The sequence below is a fragment of the Symsagittifera roscoffensis genome, chromosome 4 (genome assembly GCF_963678635.1).
Source record: "Symsagittifera roscoffensis chromosome 4, txSymRosc1.1, whole genome shotgun sequence".
Taxonomy (NCBI): domain Eukaryota; kingdom Metazoa; phylum Xenacoelomorpha; order Acoela; family Convolutidae; genus Symsagittifera; species Symsagittifera roscoffensis.
This window is the reverse complement of record NC_087065.1, coordinates 2,134,552-2,150,470: the sequence shown is the minus strand read 5'-3', so window position 1 is coordinate 2,150,470 and position 15,919 is coordinate 2,134,552. Positions and strand designations below refer to the sequence as shown.

Here is a 15,919-nt window from a genome sequence, read left to right as displayed (position 1 = left end):
ACCTATTTATTATAACGGACAGAAACACCCCTGTGAAACAATGAAATGCAACTAAAATTAAATTCGGCGAGATACTAGAACACTTTATTAACAAAACTATCACTTAACCGATAAGAACTGATAGTAAAAGAGAAAAAAATCGCCTTGGGAGTTGGACAAAATTGAACCTTAGCCAAACAACTCAGATAAAATCATTGTCTGAACAAAAAAGCTTCTGAACAAAAAAGTGCAGTGGAAAACTTTTTTTGCTTTAAGATCAAAATTCAAAATAGAGATGAAACCATTTTCAGTTTTATTTTTTTCGCAAAATCCGCCATTCGCCCGCAATCGAGTACTAACTAATATGCACTAAACGAGTGCTAGGTACATTCTAAGAGTAGATAATATATCAAGTTTTGAGAATTCCCTGCTGATTCCAGGAAAACAGTATCCGTCTGTGTTCATTTAAAGTAAGCCATTAAATGCAATTTTGGTTTTCTGTAATCTCATACCGACTAAACGTGTTTTATTACCTGGGCTATTGGGAGTTGATTGATTATACAACTTTTTGAAGTTTAGTTTATTGAAACTTCGTCATTTTTAGTGTATCTGAACTGAAGATTAGAAATAGGCTCAATTTTACAACTTTTGCCTTTGTTTTACACGCTTATTGTTTCGAAATTTGTTTTGGGTGATTCTGCCATAAATTTCGAAATTTGGAATTCTAAATAGAGCGTGACAATCTATTCATAAATTGGGACAATATAAATTGCTTTTGGTTGATAGGCAATTTTTTTCGTAATTAAAAGTTGGTTTTTTTGGATCGCTGCTGACTTGGCCTCAATTTAACTTTTTCAATTCCAGTTTTCAGTACAAATTGAACAAAAAGTATTATTAGACATTCTACTGGATTCTACTAATCTGGACAAAATGATGATGGCAACAATTCCTGCAGACAAAATTAAAACCAAAATTCATTGTAAAAACGATGATGAGAACTATTCTCGCAGAACTTACTAAAACGACTTATTTATACAAAAACGATGATGACAACCAGAATCTCTTTTGTTGAAAGTAAAATGCAATTAAGGACAGGTACGCAAACCAGTTTTGATTTTGATTCGTTCACTAAATCAGCATAGAAATCTGTACAAGAAACGGTCACCCTTTATTCAATTTTTTATAACTAGAATTAGTATTACATTGATTTTTTTCTTTTCTTTTTTTGGTTATTACAGAAAGAAAGGTTTGGTTTCTTGCTTACTTCGCTTAAAATTAAAGACTAATTCCTTTCGTAACTATCCAAAAAATGTTGAATGTTGAGCGACAAAATTCGTGCCTGTAAATTGCGGATTATGATACCGTTTGGTTCGCCATGATTTTGTTTTTAATTTCTTGAGCGAATTTAGGTAATTTTAGATGACATAAGTTACTGTTCTGTACAAAATTACGATTACAACAAGTCTTGCAGACTTTACCAAAACTACTAATCTGTACAAAAAATGTGAGGACAGCTATTGCTGCATGAACTTTTAAAAATTTTGTCACTACACCAGTGTTGATTGCAGCTTTTTCTGCAGACATTATCAAAAATTAATCCGTATAAAAATGATGATGACAACTATTCTTTCAGGCATTACCAAAGTTACTATTCTGTGCAAAATGATAAGGACCATTATTTCTGAGATTACCAAAATACTAACTTGTACAAAAATAATGTTGACAAATGTTCCTCCAGACTTCACCAAAATAACTAGTTTGTACAAAGATCATGATGACAACTAGATATTACCAAAATTTACAACCTACAAAAACGATGATAACAACTTTTCCAGCAGGCGTTACCAAAATAGATAATCCGTGAAAACATTGATGCCAACTATTCTTGCAGACATTACAAAAAATATTAATCTCGACTTCAAAACTAACGACAACTATTCCAGCAATTGTTAAAAAAATAAGTTGATAGTAAAAAGATGACGACCTCTTCAACTGCAGACGCTACCAGAACATTTTTAACGGTAGAAGACATGACAGCTATTGCTGCAGAAATAAACAAAATTATTATCTGAGCAAAAACAATAGTGATCACCATTCCTGCATGCATTGCCGAAAGTAATCAAAATAATTTTTTAAAAACAAAATGATTGCAACAATTCCTGCAGAAAAAATGCAAAACTTTTTACCTGTACAAATTTGATGATGACAACTACTTTTGCAGACCTAACCAAAACTATTGAACTATAAAAAAAATTATAACGGCTGCTTTTGCTGCAATTAATAGCTAAATTACTAGTCCGAATAAAAATGATAATGTCAACTACTCCAGCAGACATAACCAAAAGTAATAATTGGTACAAAAAATAGGATGACAACTGTTTCGGCAGCCAGTATCACAAAAAACATCAAAGCAAAATGATGAGTTATTATTGCCGCAGAATTAAACGAAGATATTCATATAAGCAAACAATAACCTTCTGTTCAAAAATTATGATGACAACTAGTCCTCTAGACTTTACCAAAAATACAATTCGATCAAGTAATATTGATGACAACTACTACTGCAGACTGTAGCAAAAAAAGCTCATCGGTATAAAACACTGATGCCAATGAGTCCGGCATTATTTATCAAAGATAATAATCTGTGCAAAAAAAGATGATGACAGCTATTCCTGCAAACAATAGTCATAACAATAATCTGCATAAAATGGTAAAAACAACTGCTCCTGCCGACATTAACAAAAAAACTATTCTGTACAAAAATAAATTTGACAAATGATTCCGCCGACATTTCTGAAAAAGTTAATCAGTAAAAAAAACTGATGATGACATTTTTTGCTGTAGAAAAGCACAAAGCTACTTAACTGAACAAAAACATTGATAACAACTAATCTTGCAGACATTACATAAAAAACTAAATTACAAAAATGTTGACGACAACTATTCCAGCAGGCGTTATCGAAAATGCTAGTCTGTGGAAACATTGATGACAATTAATCTTGCAGACACTACCAAAAATATTGATCTCGACTACAATGATAACGAAAACTATTCCTGCAGATATTACCATAACTTACAACCTACAAAAATGATCTATTCCGGCAGGCGCTTTGAAAAAACGAAAATGTGGAAACATTGATGAATTCGTTTCTTGCAGACACAAAATTATTAATCTCGCCTACATTGGAAATGACAGCTATTCATGCAATTGTTTAAAAAAAATTCTTTTTACAAAAAATGATGATGACCTCTACAACTGCAGTTTCTACCAGAATTTTTTAACGGTAGAAGAAATTGTGATGACAGCTATTGCTGCAGAAAAATATTTTTAAATTATCTGAGAAAAATTAATAGTGAACACGATTCCTGCATACATCGCCGAGTGTTATCAAAATCACTATTTTTAAAAACAAGATGATTGCAACAATTCCAGCAGAAAAGTGCAAAATTTTTTACCTGTACAATTTTGATGATGACAAATATTTTTGCAGACCTTACCAAAACTACTTGACTAAAAAAAATATTATGATGACAGCTTTTGCTGCAAGTACTAGCCAAATTACTAGTCCGAAAAAAAGTGATAGTATCAACTACTCCAGCAGAGATAACCAAATCTAATAATCTGTTACCAAAAAGGCTAATCAAAACAAACGGATGATTAACTATTGCCGCAGACATGAACGAAGCTACTCATCTGAACAAACACAATGATAACAACTCTACTTGCACTCATTACTTAAATCCCTAGCCTACAAACATGGTGAAGACAACTATTCCGTTAGACTTTACTGAGTTTACTGATATGGACAATTGATCATGAAGACTAATTCTGCAGCCAAAAAAGATTACTAATCCGTGCAAAATGATTATAATCTTTACTCCTGCAATCATTACTACATAAACTGAATCAGACAAAAACGATTATGATAAATTTTCCAGCAGAGATTATCAAATCTAGTCTTCTGTTAAGGAATTAAGATGACCACAAGTCCTGCTTGTTTTGTTTCAAAATACAAATCTATAGAGTAATGATGATGACAACTTCTCCTGCTGATGTTACCAAAGATAATAACCTGTAGAAAAAAATGATAAAATTTTTTTTGTAGAAATATTTAAAATTACTATTCTGTACAACAAAATTGATGACAATTATTCTTGCAAACAATAGCCAAAGCACTAGTCTGTAACAAAATGGTAACAAAAAACTACTCTTTCAGAACTTATCAAACCTACTTGTCTGTAAAAAGCAATGATCACAAAATTTCCAGCAGACATTACTAAGGTTGCTAATCAGTAAAAAAGTATTGTGACAATTTTTGTGATAGAAACAAAGAAAACTATTTCACTGAACAAAAATTCCTACGACAACACAAATTCCTGCGACATAAACTCCTACGACAACACAAAAACTTTAGCCTACAAAAATGACGACAACAACTATTCCAGCAGGCTTTTTTAAATCTATTAATCTGGATAAGTTTGATCATGACAACATCCTGATGCCAATAAAAGATTTACTAATCTGTGCCAAATGATAGTGACAATTACTCCTGCACTAATTATCAAGTTTACTAATCTATACATGAATGTGATGACAACTTTTCCTGTAGGAATTGACGAAAGTAACTTTTTGTTCAACAATTATGAAGAGAACTAGTCATTATAATCTCTAGAAAAAACTGATGACAAGTATTCTCGCAGAGATTATCAAAAATACTAAACTGTACAGAAAAGATGATAACTTTTCCTGCAAACAAAAACAATAAGAATATTATGTACCAAAATGATAAAAGTAACTGCTCCTGCCGACCTCAACAAAAAAACTAGGCTGAACAAAAGTAAAGATGGCAACTAATCTTGCCAGCTTTTCTGAAATTGCCTATCAGTGCAAAAGTGATAATGACATTTTTTGTAGAAATAAACAAAGTTACTTAACTGAACAAAAACAATGAGAACAACTATTCTTGCAGACATTGCACAAAAAACTAACCTACAAAAAACTAAATTTTTTTGGGATTATAACTTTTGTTGCTGATGAATAAAAAAATCACGGCAACAAAAACTTGTCAGATTAGATTTTGTGACACTGATTGTTGTATACGCACATTCCTTTCTGGCTTTGATGCGGATTCAGTATTCTTATCAGCTTGCTGAAGTAGATTGAGGTCCTATGGCACAGACGATACTTGTGTCAATATAATTATACAATTTTGGGTTCTCTGGGAGCTTTGACTCTGTGCACTTCTTTGAAAAGTCCAAAGAATCAGGGTTACTCCATCGATAAATGAAAGAAATTGGCAAATTTCAATCGACGAATCATCGATGAGCTCCCAAGGTTTTTTTTAACTCAGCGATTGCTAAAATATGGAGATCACCCCAAGGTTGGGGGGGGGGGGGTTATTGCCAAAGTTATCGTTTCAACTTATGAAACAATCAAACAACTCATTTTAAGTATTGAGTCTGCTAGAGGAATCCGTTTTCACATTTCCATGTTAGTTTGATTAAATCTCCGTCCGTGTTCACTTAAGGTGCATCCTTAAATGACATTAATTTTTTAATTCCCTTTAACACCTACACATAGCTGTCAAGCCAGGGATTTTAGAGAGTTGATTAGATGTCAGTTTTTTGAAGTTTAGTTAATTGAATCTTCGCCATCCTTAGCCTATCTGAAGTGAAGATTCGACAAAAGCTTAATTATTTGTTTCCTGCTTTAATTTGCGTCTCTATCACCAGAAGAACATTTTGATTAAAACGAAGATCTCCACTTTAAATTGTATTTTTTCTTATGCCATAACAACGTGGTTGAATATAGAGCTTTCTCGTTTTTTACAGTTTTTTTCTCGTTTAGGGGAGGGTGTGTGGGTATATTTTCAAAAAAAAAAATCAAAAATTTAGTCATATTTTAAAGACCGCTCTTATATATTTGTTCAAAATCCTGCCCATCTACTTCTACAGCAAAAAGCACATCTTCAAGGCCACTGAAGTTGACTGTCACTTTTTGGAAATTTGTGGTGAAATAATTCAATTGAAGCTTGCTTTGATGAGGAGAAAAATCCAAATTTCAATCTACCATTCAATCAAACTACAGAGGGTTTTTGATTAGAGCGTCCAAGGCAGGTTAATTTTTAATAGCAAACCATGCGCTCACAAAGAAAATTTTACACAATTTTCAAACTCAATTATCTAAAAATAAAAAACACCCCCATTTTTCCTATTGGCATATATCATACATTTTTGCTAGATAAATAATGGGACTTTGAAGTGAGCAAATAAGGTGCCTTCTACGTTCTGATTCAGAATCAATCAAAAACAATATTGAAAAATGAGATGGTGAATTTCGGTGTGAGGATAAATGTTCACATGGGTGGTTGATTCGTTCACGCTCAATTGGAATTGAAATTCAACCGATGGCCTCTTACTTGGTCCTTTATTGCGTCCCACGTGCTGTCTCTTCCCGATTAGACTGGAAGGAAACAAACAGGTAAGTCTCAGATTCCATTTGAAGTAATTGGGGGGTTTCGAAGCGAGAATAGAAAAAAATTGCATAGGATTGGCAGTTTTTTGGTCTGACTTTACTAAAACCATTTTTGGACAAAAATACTTACACGCAGAGAAACTAAGAAAAACTGCGACAAAAACGTCAAAAAATGCCGCCAAAAAGTAAGAAGGACATTGTTTTGCTAATTTAAAATACCTGTGATCTGGGCAGAGGTTCTACACTTCATAAAATATCATCAATTTAGCAAAAAGTCAATAAAACTTGCAACATGTGTGTCTTCGGTGTTCTTTTTCGGTTGCCAATATAATATAACTGTCCAAAATCATTCTCATCACTAATCTACTTGTGTGCGAACAATTGATCGTCAATTAGAGCTCGCAATTTGCAAAAAAAATCTATTCAAATTAGTGTTTATCTCAGTAAATAATCCAATTTTGGAAGAAAATGACAAAAAAAATTTGTTCTCGGGACGGTTTTTTTTATCTTCAGGCAAAGTTCGAGTTAATTTTACCGGACTTTTTTATCAGCCGAGAAAATTATTGATGTCTTGAGCATGTCCTGCACAGTTAGTTTTTTTATAAAAAAAAAACATTTTTTTCTACTTTTTTGACCAATTTGCGTCACTTTTGGGGTGGGGCATACGAAGAGAATGTGATCAAAAAGGTTTATCTTATCTGTTGAAACCTAAACAAAAAAGTTAACAAAAAACCATCGTTAACAAAAAAATTATTTTTCATTTTTTCCCACTCCCTATTTTATCCTTCTTCTTTCCAATTATTTTAATTCAAATTACAATAGAGCCTTTTTGTTACTTTTCAATACATGGCGACTATTTTCTTTTGTTTATTCAAATTTCACAACTCTTTCAGACGAGAGTTTTTATCTTTTTTTTTTCAGCCTTGCAGATGACATTTCACCAAATAAATTAACAAAATATGCAGTGGTGCTAGTCTAGCAAAGAAGGGACCATCGTCTTGCTGGCTTAAGTTTAAAAAATGAGAAGAATAGTTCTGAGATTTAAAATCGTTTTATCAGTGTTGTGTTTTATGATGTCACCGTCGCAGAAAGTTTCTGGTTCGAGATTTTTGTTCTTAAAATGGACAGTGGCTTTCTCTTTGTGTCACTGGTTATTTCAAATTACCTAACTTGTTTATTTCTTAGCTGATTAAAATCAAAATGGAATGTATTATTCAAAGTGTTCTGTTCGAAAATATATTGTTTTCGTTTCTTATCTCCATCTGCACAGAGACTGCTTGATTATTTTTACCTTTTCCTAACCGGATCTTCAAAGAGTAATAAAGGAATTTGTGAAAAATTCTTTTTCTTTGATGCCTGAAGACGTTCCCATCAGCGAGTCATTGAGTTTTCCCGCAACCAACTTTAAGCTTAGGTAATTGATTATAACCGAATAATCTATTGACTTTAAAAAAAAATAAAATTGTTATACTAGTTTTTCAGTAAAAGCCTTCTAATTTTGTTACCTTACACAGACGCGGGTTGTACAGTAACTTTTTAAATCATTTCAAAGCGTGAGAAGGAACTATGGCGTAGGAAGGGTTTCTCTCGCTCACTTTTAGGTACGTATTATGTTTGGCAAAAAAAGAGCCAGGGGTGGTCTCATATTGAAGCCATAGTGATTCGGATTCCAAAAAAAAAGAAAACAAAAAGTTGTCTCTCAGTGTCGAGAAAACTGCTCTCAATTAGTCTGTTTTTCAGACTAATTTACATTGAGGAATGCGTGTATATAATCAAATAGCATTGTTATAAGATAGATTCGTATGATCAACAAATATCAACAAGCTATCGTTGATACTTTTGATTATGCAGTTTATGGTTGAATCCTTTATTGAACAACTCAGTATCTACATCGATATGGCTTTGATAGAAAAGTAAAAAGAAACTTAGTTAAGCAAGGAATAACCCGTACCCAGCGAAGGTCGTTTTTCCTGATAGAAATGTTATACAGATTACGGAGCCAATATTTTTTTGTGTTTTCTGTGCAGAAAAGATCTATTTCTTTCTTAGTTTAGAAATAAACAATTTCTCTAAATAAATAACCAGAAATCAGTTAACTTCTCAACCGCAACAAGAAAAACAAGCTTAGTGTATACACAATGCCCTAGCAATGCAATGCAATTTAAACGCTTGTTGCAACAACTGCTGCTTTGAATCAGATTGCTGAAAATATCCAAATTTACCAGGGCAAGTGGTCTAGTGGTTAGCACATCCGCCTACACAATTACAAGGCATGAGTTCGAGCACCAACAGGAGCCTTTTTTTCTAGCTAGAAACAGCCTAGATTTAGCTAATTCCTGATATGAAATAAGATAAGAAATGAAAAATTTTAAGAAAATCCTGTTTTATTAAAACCACAAAAAAATTTTAACCAGAAAATTAGATAAGATATAAAGTATTGCAGAAGAGAAATAAAAAGTTTCTTCGGAACAAGTAGCGTTCAGTTTCAATAAAAGCTTTTTTGTCGCTCCCGTTCCTTTCTGTTCTTAATTTAATTTTTTCAAACTAAATTAAAAGGAAGAAAAAACGAAGATTTGGATGTGAATGTTTTTTTAGTTCTTATTTTTTATTATTTAAGCAACAATCACTTCAATTTTAAAGTTTATTATCTTGTCCAATCACCTCATGCTATCATTTTTGTCAACAAGTAAGAATTGTGCAGCCATCCACGTTGTAAAATTACGATTGCAGTCGATACTAGCTAGTAAAATATACAGTTGTGAAATGGATACCTTCTCATCTCCCCGAATTATGATTTTACAGCTACCAAATAGATTATAATCCACTACATTGTGTGTTTTGGTTAATCGACTCGATAGCTACTAAAATGATTTTTTCGGTGTTGTGGTGCCTACTATCTCCACTTATAGAAAACTTTCAAACACCTTCTATACAGATTGTAAAAAGATTTTATTCACATTATATACAGATCTTTGCAGATTGCTTACATTTCATAAATAGGATATATACTACTGGTAGTGTTGTTGAGTGTCAACTAAAATGGGTACGTATAAGGCATAACTAATGACGTATAAAGTACGTTTTCTAGTTGAATGTAGCTGCATATGTTGAACTGAAAAGTGGCTGTAAAAAAAGTAAAATTTAATGAAAAAATCTTGCTGCAAAAATTAAATTGTTCTAAAATAAATTCTTCGTTTTTGTCACTAATTTATACAAAACTACGCAAAAATGTTGATAAGAGAACTGATTTTTACACTTTTTTCATAAATCTTTTTTTTTCTCGCATCGAGAGTGCTTAGATTGCAAAATTTTAAAAAGATTTTCCGAAACTTATGGTTCGCGGCAAGCAACTCCCTTCAGCTGACTTAAGTTCACTATAGCACTGAAGGAGATTCTTAGTTATTTTTTTTGGCATTTTTGCGGCCATAGTCGTAGCAGGCAATAATTCGTAACAAGTGACAATTCGTAACAGTAGATTAAGCGGGGAACACTGATTCACGCGCAAAATTCCTCTCGTGCCGGATGTAAGCGCAGCTGAGCGAAGCGTATTCTATCTGCCAATGCCTTGTTACTTATTGTCACCTGTTACGAATTGTCGCCTGTTACGAATTGTCGCCCTACCCATATTTTCACCTTATTATGACTGAATTATTTAAAAAAAAAACAGGCCACAACCAAGTTTTTGGTAACTTTTGACCAAAAAAAATAATCTTTCTTTTTTGCGCGCTTTCGTCTTCTAAAAACTCTAGGGTCGATCAGCAACAAATATTGCGAAAACCATGAAGAAATTATACCATAGTGAAATTTTTCTATCACAGCTTTTTTACTATAGCTTTAAAAACAATTGTTTCAAGGATAAGTCGTAACATTTTCATATCTATCGAGATGAAATTTGTAATTGGTCAACTGTAACGTAAATGGTGGCTGTTTTCTAGTCATTGTCAAATTTCCTGACTTTATGATCAAAAATAATATTTCTGTTTACATATATTTCATCATCAAATCAGGAAGATAGAAACAGAGTGCGTATTTAAAGAGGAGTTTGTTTGCGTTTGACTTCATTCCTAGATAGTGACTGATTTTTCTGTTCTTTTTCACGCATTTTGTTTAAACCAGTCGTGAGACTTCCTGTTTTTTTTTGGATATTTCATCTGGTAATTCATTATTAAGTCAATATAAATGGGATGCTGCGGCGCTACTCAACTAGAACAATAAGACTGATCGCTTCAGGGAGCAACAAACAGACCAGCATACTCTGAATATTCAAACTCAGAGAAGCTGAATAATAAATGGAAATTCTGATCTAAATTAAATTTTCCAGGATTCCCTCATTTTTTCCGATTAATCCTGCCCTCTTAATTGACTTTGTAGCTTTGAACCCTCTAAATCTTATATTCACTAAAACTAGCCCTAAACTTATTTAATATCGGCGCCCAATTTTGAAAATTACGACTTGATCTTGTGGTGCACAGACGTTATACTGCCTAACCTGGTTATAGTTATTACAGTTTCCGGCGAATAAGACGACAGCTGTTAAGACGACAAATGCTTTTGGCGGGTTTTTAAGAAACTCCTAAACACTATTTTAAAATCAAATTATCCCATTGTATTTCTGAGATAAATAATTCGCTTCAATTTGATTAGTTCAATTTACATGTTTTAATCCTCATTTGTCGTCTTAATGGCATGTCGTCTTAATGCCGTGTCGTCTTTTTTTCACCTGGCACCAGTTATAATACCAACATGTTTTGGGTCGCTTACCCTGATTTGTCTGTTACCAAGCCAAATGGTGTCCGTTACACAAATTGACTTACTTTATTTTTCAGCTGCAGGTATTTTAACTATGCATGAAACTCTGTTTATTCTGTCGATTTTCGTGACCCCCGCACCTGTTAAAAGTAGCGAGAAGCGAGGCCTTCCCTCTCCAACAAAAAGATAGCAAAAAATATTTTTAAAAAGAACTATAAAATTGTTGCTTGTTGGATTCAGCTATCTCTGAAATAAAACTCTTCAAGAAATAAGTGACAATTTATAAGACTAGTTTTTTGATTCGACTTCTAACTATCTGATTCGACCTCTAATGATTCGAGTCTGGCATGATTTTTCGTGCGAAATATGTCCACAAAGAAAACGGCCAGCGGTCAATAACCGATGAAAAGAAATTCCAAAAAAATTATTCAGTGTTGCATAAAAACTGTACTAAGCCTTGGCGTAGAGTGAAAAATCGAGCTTCTTACTTTTAAAAAAGTTAAGCTAAATGTCTTAATAAACTAACCTTTTAAAAAAAATACAAGTAAAAAATTAATACATGAGAATTATATTTTATACACGTTCAAAAGAACACTGATGTGATCAGAACATTCTGCGCTACTTGCACAGCAACCGGGAAAACAACTTAGTTCTTTGATGCGTTTTGATTCTTAGAACTCTTTTCAATTCAAAACTAGCCACCACAACGATACTTCATACAAATATAGTGAATACCACATTAAAATGTTCTTATTAGCAATTTAATGATCTCGTCTAGAACAACCAATTCAAAAATTTCATTTAGTTCCAGCTTTTCATTAGAAGGGAATAAAGCAAAAAACAAATCGTAACCCGAAAAAAATTCGAAAAAGAAAATGTTTTGTATTTTAGTTACGCATTTTACAAATATTTTGAGCCTAGTTTTGGTCCCTTTCCGTTATCCTACTTAACGGCAAAAAAACGATCGTTTCTTTTTAGAAAAACCTATTCAATTTTTTGGCTCTGATTTTAAATTATTTTTGGTTTAAAAATTAGAATACGAAATTAAAGATTTTCCATATCGCGGCTAAAAATCGAACGTTGGAACTGTAAGCCCAAAACTCAGTACCTTGCAAACAATCAGTTCAAAATAATTTGCAGCTCATAAGTAATTGGCGCTTTCCTCCTGTTGAGCAGTTTAGATGCTAAGACTAAAGCCCCTGACAGAAGGGGGCGTATCGTTAAGCCTGTGTGCCTCATAGCACGCGCTCAATGCTTTAGGTCGTTTTTTTTCAGCCGAAAACAAACTATGCCTAAATATTCAGGTAAATTGAGTTAGAACCGATGTGGTTAACTCATAGAGTAATTTCGGATAGGGTACACCGTCTGCTCGTCACGCTATCTTATTTTCGGTCGGATAGATTCGTGCAACTTCTTAGTCTAATACCGATCCTAATCTTACTCTTATACTTTCTAGTCTCAGGGTGTTTAACTAGTCTCTGCTAGGCTCAATAGATCTAGGGTATACTGGTTTGTTGCGGCTGCTGAAGTTCTCTTGGAGAGGCAACTAATTTCTAAGTTAAATTCAAATCTCTCTGGTGCTGAAATTACAAGTAATTTCAGCACTTACAAATAAGTGGGTTGTTAGTTAGATGGATTATGATTGGTTAATATTAAATACTTTACAGTGGTAAAATATCCAATTTATCCAATCATAAAATATAGTTTAGATCAGGTTCCACCCATCCGGGTTTTACAGAGTTTTTAGAATTATCTTTCTGCAATTCAAAGGATGGATGATGAACGTTGGTATTTGGCGAACATCATGTTCTTGTCCGGTTTCTCTTGTTAAAGAAATTCCAGACGCTGGAGTTAGGGACATCAATCGTTGTGTCGTCTTGTGACAACGACTGTGTTCCCCAATGAAATCAATCTGATTTCAAAATGGTTTGCTATGACGGGTTTTTCTGTATTATGTAGAGAACTTGTTTTGTGTTCAACCTCGTCTGGGAATGGCGTGGAGATCGTGTGTGGAAGGGATGCCTCGTAACTCGGATCTGTACGTATACTTGAACATCGAGGTGGTCATTGGTCTAGTTCAATGAAGTCCTTTTCTGCGAAGTCAAGTCGTACTCTAAATCTTTTGAGTTGTGATTGTGGACGGCATATCGGTTGTGGTTAGCCATTCTTGTTCGAGTGTGATGGAATCACTTTGTCTTTGGATGTTCGTCTTTGTTGTTGTGTGTCAATCTATATACTGCAAGGTATGATTTACATTTTATAAAATTTTATTAGTTCGATTTTTTAAAAATGAATTTAGTTAGTTGTTTTCACAAAAACTTTTTTGTTTTAGTTCGGTTATTTTGAAGAGTTACTCACCCCTGAGTACCTCTTATTAAAAATAGAAGTGTGGTCACAAATGGTGGATGGAGCGCGGTGGGTTAGGCCGGCTATAGAGCATGCTCAGGACGTCCTCTCTGGTGGGTTAGGCCAGGAGTGGGAGTATGACTTTGTGCGGTTTTTTTGAGAGGTCCTGTTATGTGATAACGTAACGTTTTATGTTGGATTTATGTTGGTCTTTCTTAGGTTTCTTTGGTTGTGTCCTTTTTTCAAAAATCAAATTGCTTTTGGTATGGGTTTGTCTTGCGATTTTTTTGTGTTTTATTTTTTCTTTCTTTAATAAGAAAAAATTATCCAGTGTTTTCAAAAGAATAAACTATCCAGTTTTAAACTGGGTTAATCCGGTTTGGGTACCGTTGGTTTTCTTCTTAGTCATGCTGTTATTTTATGATTTGTGGTGTTTAGTAAGCTGCGTTTGGTTTAGTATATAATTCCTTTCCAACCGGGTTAAAGGAAAGTTTGAAACTTGTTATCGTGTGTTAGAGTTGTTGAGTGTGAAAACTTGAAACTTAAAAACATTATTTAAACAATTCTTCGTGGGCGAGCTATGCGAGTTTGGATAGAATTCTTGTGCGAGTGAATGAAAATATCAAAAGGTTAGTACTGCATTTTCATTTTATCAATTTATTACATAGAATTTCAAATTTACTGCTTTTTGTAATTAAAGTTATAAATTTTCATCGTAATTAAATTTACTGCTTTATGGGGAAACAATTTATAAATTAATTTACTACATTTGGTAATTTATTATATTATCTTGTGCAAAATATTAATGAAGTTTTTTAACAAGATTATTTTTTATTTTTCTTTTCTGTTTTTTGCAGATGATCGTGGTATGAAGACTAGAAATGTAAAAGAAACATGAATAAAGAATGGTTAGTAATAATTTAAATTTATTAGTTAAGAACATTTTTAAATTATACTTACCTGTTAATCGTCTGGGAAAAAGCCGTGGGGGAAGATGTCGTGTATCATGTCCGATGTTGTTAGTAATTTTGCTAGTATGCGATTGATGTTTTTAGTTTGAAGCAGTGGCCAAAGCAATTGAAGTGCTTTAATGGTTTTTAGTTCTTCGGTGCCTACCGCAAACTCATAAGGTGTGTTTTGAATAAGGTTATATATTTTGTGATTATATTTAGTATTGTGAATAAATTCTAATATTGGGATTTCTATAGGCTGGATAATTTCATGTGGGATAAGGCAGGGTCTGGATTCTTCGGCGTTAAAGGTCTTCGTGATGGGACAAAATATATACATTTGTGTTACTGGGTCATAATTGCGGAGGATGCCGTGGAGGTTAGTATTCTTGATGCAATAGGTGAAATTAAGAAAAAATGGTGAAGTGTACTTCGAGTTAAGAAACTGAAAACGATGGTGTGGTTGTCTTGATGGAGTATGTAAATCAAAATGATTTTGTATGAAGCGATAGTATGTATATGTATGAGTCTGTTTAGTGCGTAACATAATGTCGTGTGAACAGTGCAAATCGCGTTCATGTGGTGCAAGGAAGTGAAAGGTTAGTGAAAATAACTGAAATTTGTCTTGAAAACTTTCGTAAGCTTGAATATCATTAAGTGCTTCAGAAATGATGTGATCATACTTTCTATCAAAAATATTAAGTGTGAATACATATGACATTTTGATGAAAAATTTTTCTGTTAGTTGTAGGTTAGCGAAGCGGTCGTCATCTAGAAATTGGTCTTGATTAGTTCGGATGATATTATGGTCGTAATAATCTATTGTAAATTCGTTTGCACGAGGTGCAGTGAATGTTTTTAGTAATTTTTTATATCCTATATAAGTAAATTGTCTAGGTGTTAGTGTTGCGGTGAGTCAATATAGCATATCTTTATTCTTTTCTATATCGTCATGAGTACTAGATAGTGGCAGGCAAAGGGGATTAGTAAAATGGTAATATGCTGTCCAGTGAAGTGTGGGCATTAAAACATGTTCATCTACAAAACTACGTGTGTCGTTAGTGTCGTTAGGTGTTTTTAATGTATATTGTGGGAATGAGGGTAAGGTGATTGCTAGAAAATCTTTCGTGTTTGTGTGTTGTCGATGATTAATATATTCGCAGGCTGTTTCGGGTTTGGTCGGGAATGGGTGATTCGGGAATTTTCGTTTAAAAGTGCGGTAAGCTCGGTGAGTGCTATTCGATGTTTCGGTGGATGTGGATGATTGTGCTAATGATGCATTGTAAGCTGAGGAGTAGGTGGGTTTGAGGATTCTATTGTGGATGAAATTTGATGTATGGTGAGGGTGTTAGGGTGTATTAACTGTTGTTGTAGGGTGATAAAACTATCGAGTTCCTGGGAAATTTGGGTGGTATCTGGA

At 33.4% G+C, this 15,919-nt stretch overlaps 1 protein-coding gene across 4 annotated transcripts in view; it reads left to right on the top strand.

The window, feature by feature from the left end:
- The first annotated feature begins 6,314 nt into the window (after positions 1 to 6,314).
- The window catches only part of LOC134843972 (probable G-protein coupled receptor No18), a 41,961-nt gene continuing 32,356 nt past the window's right edge, over positions 6,315 to 15,919 (top strand). For 2 of the 4 annotated variants that reach the window (XM_063860370.1, XM_063860367.1), the window contains exon 1: positions 6,315 to 6,460. The gene's annotated coding sequence lies outside the window, so the exon portion shown is untranslated. Of the gene's footprint in view, positions 6,461 to 7,765; positions 7,869 to 11,173; positions 11,287 to 15,919 lie in introns of those variants that run through there. The other 2 variants (XM_063860369.1, XM_063860368.1) reach the window with 2 other exon arrangements.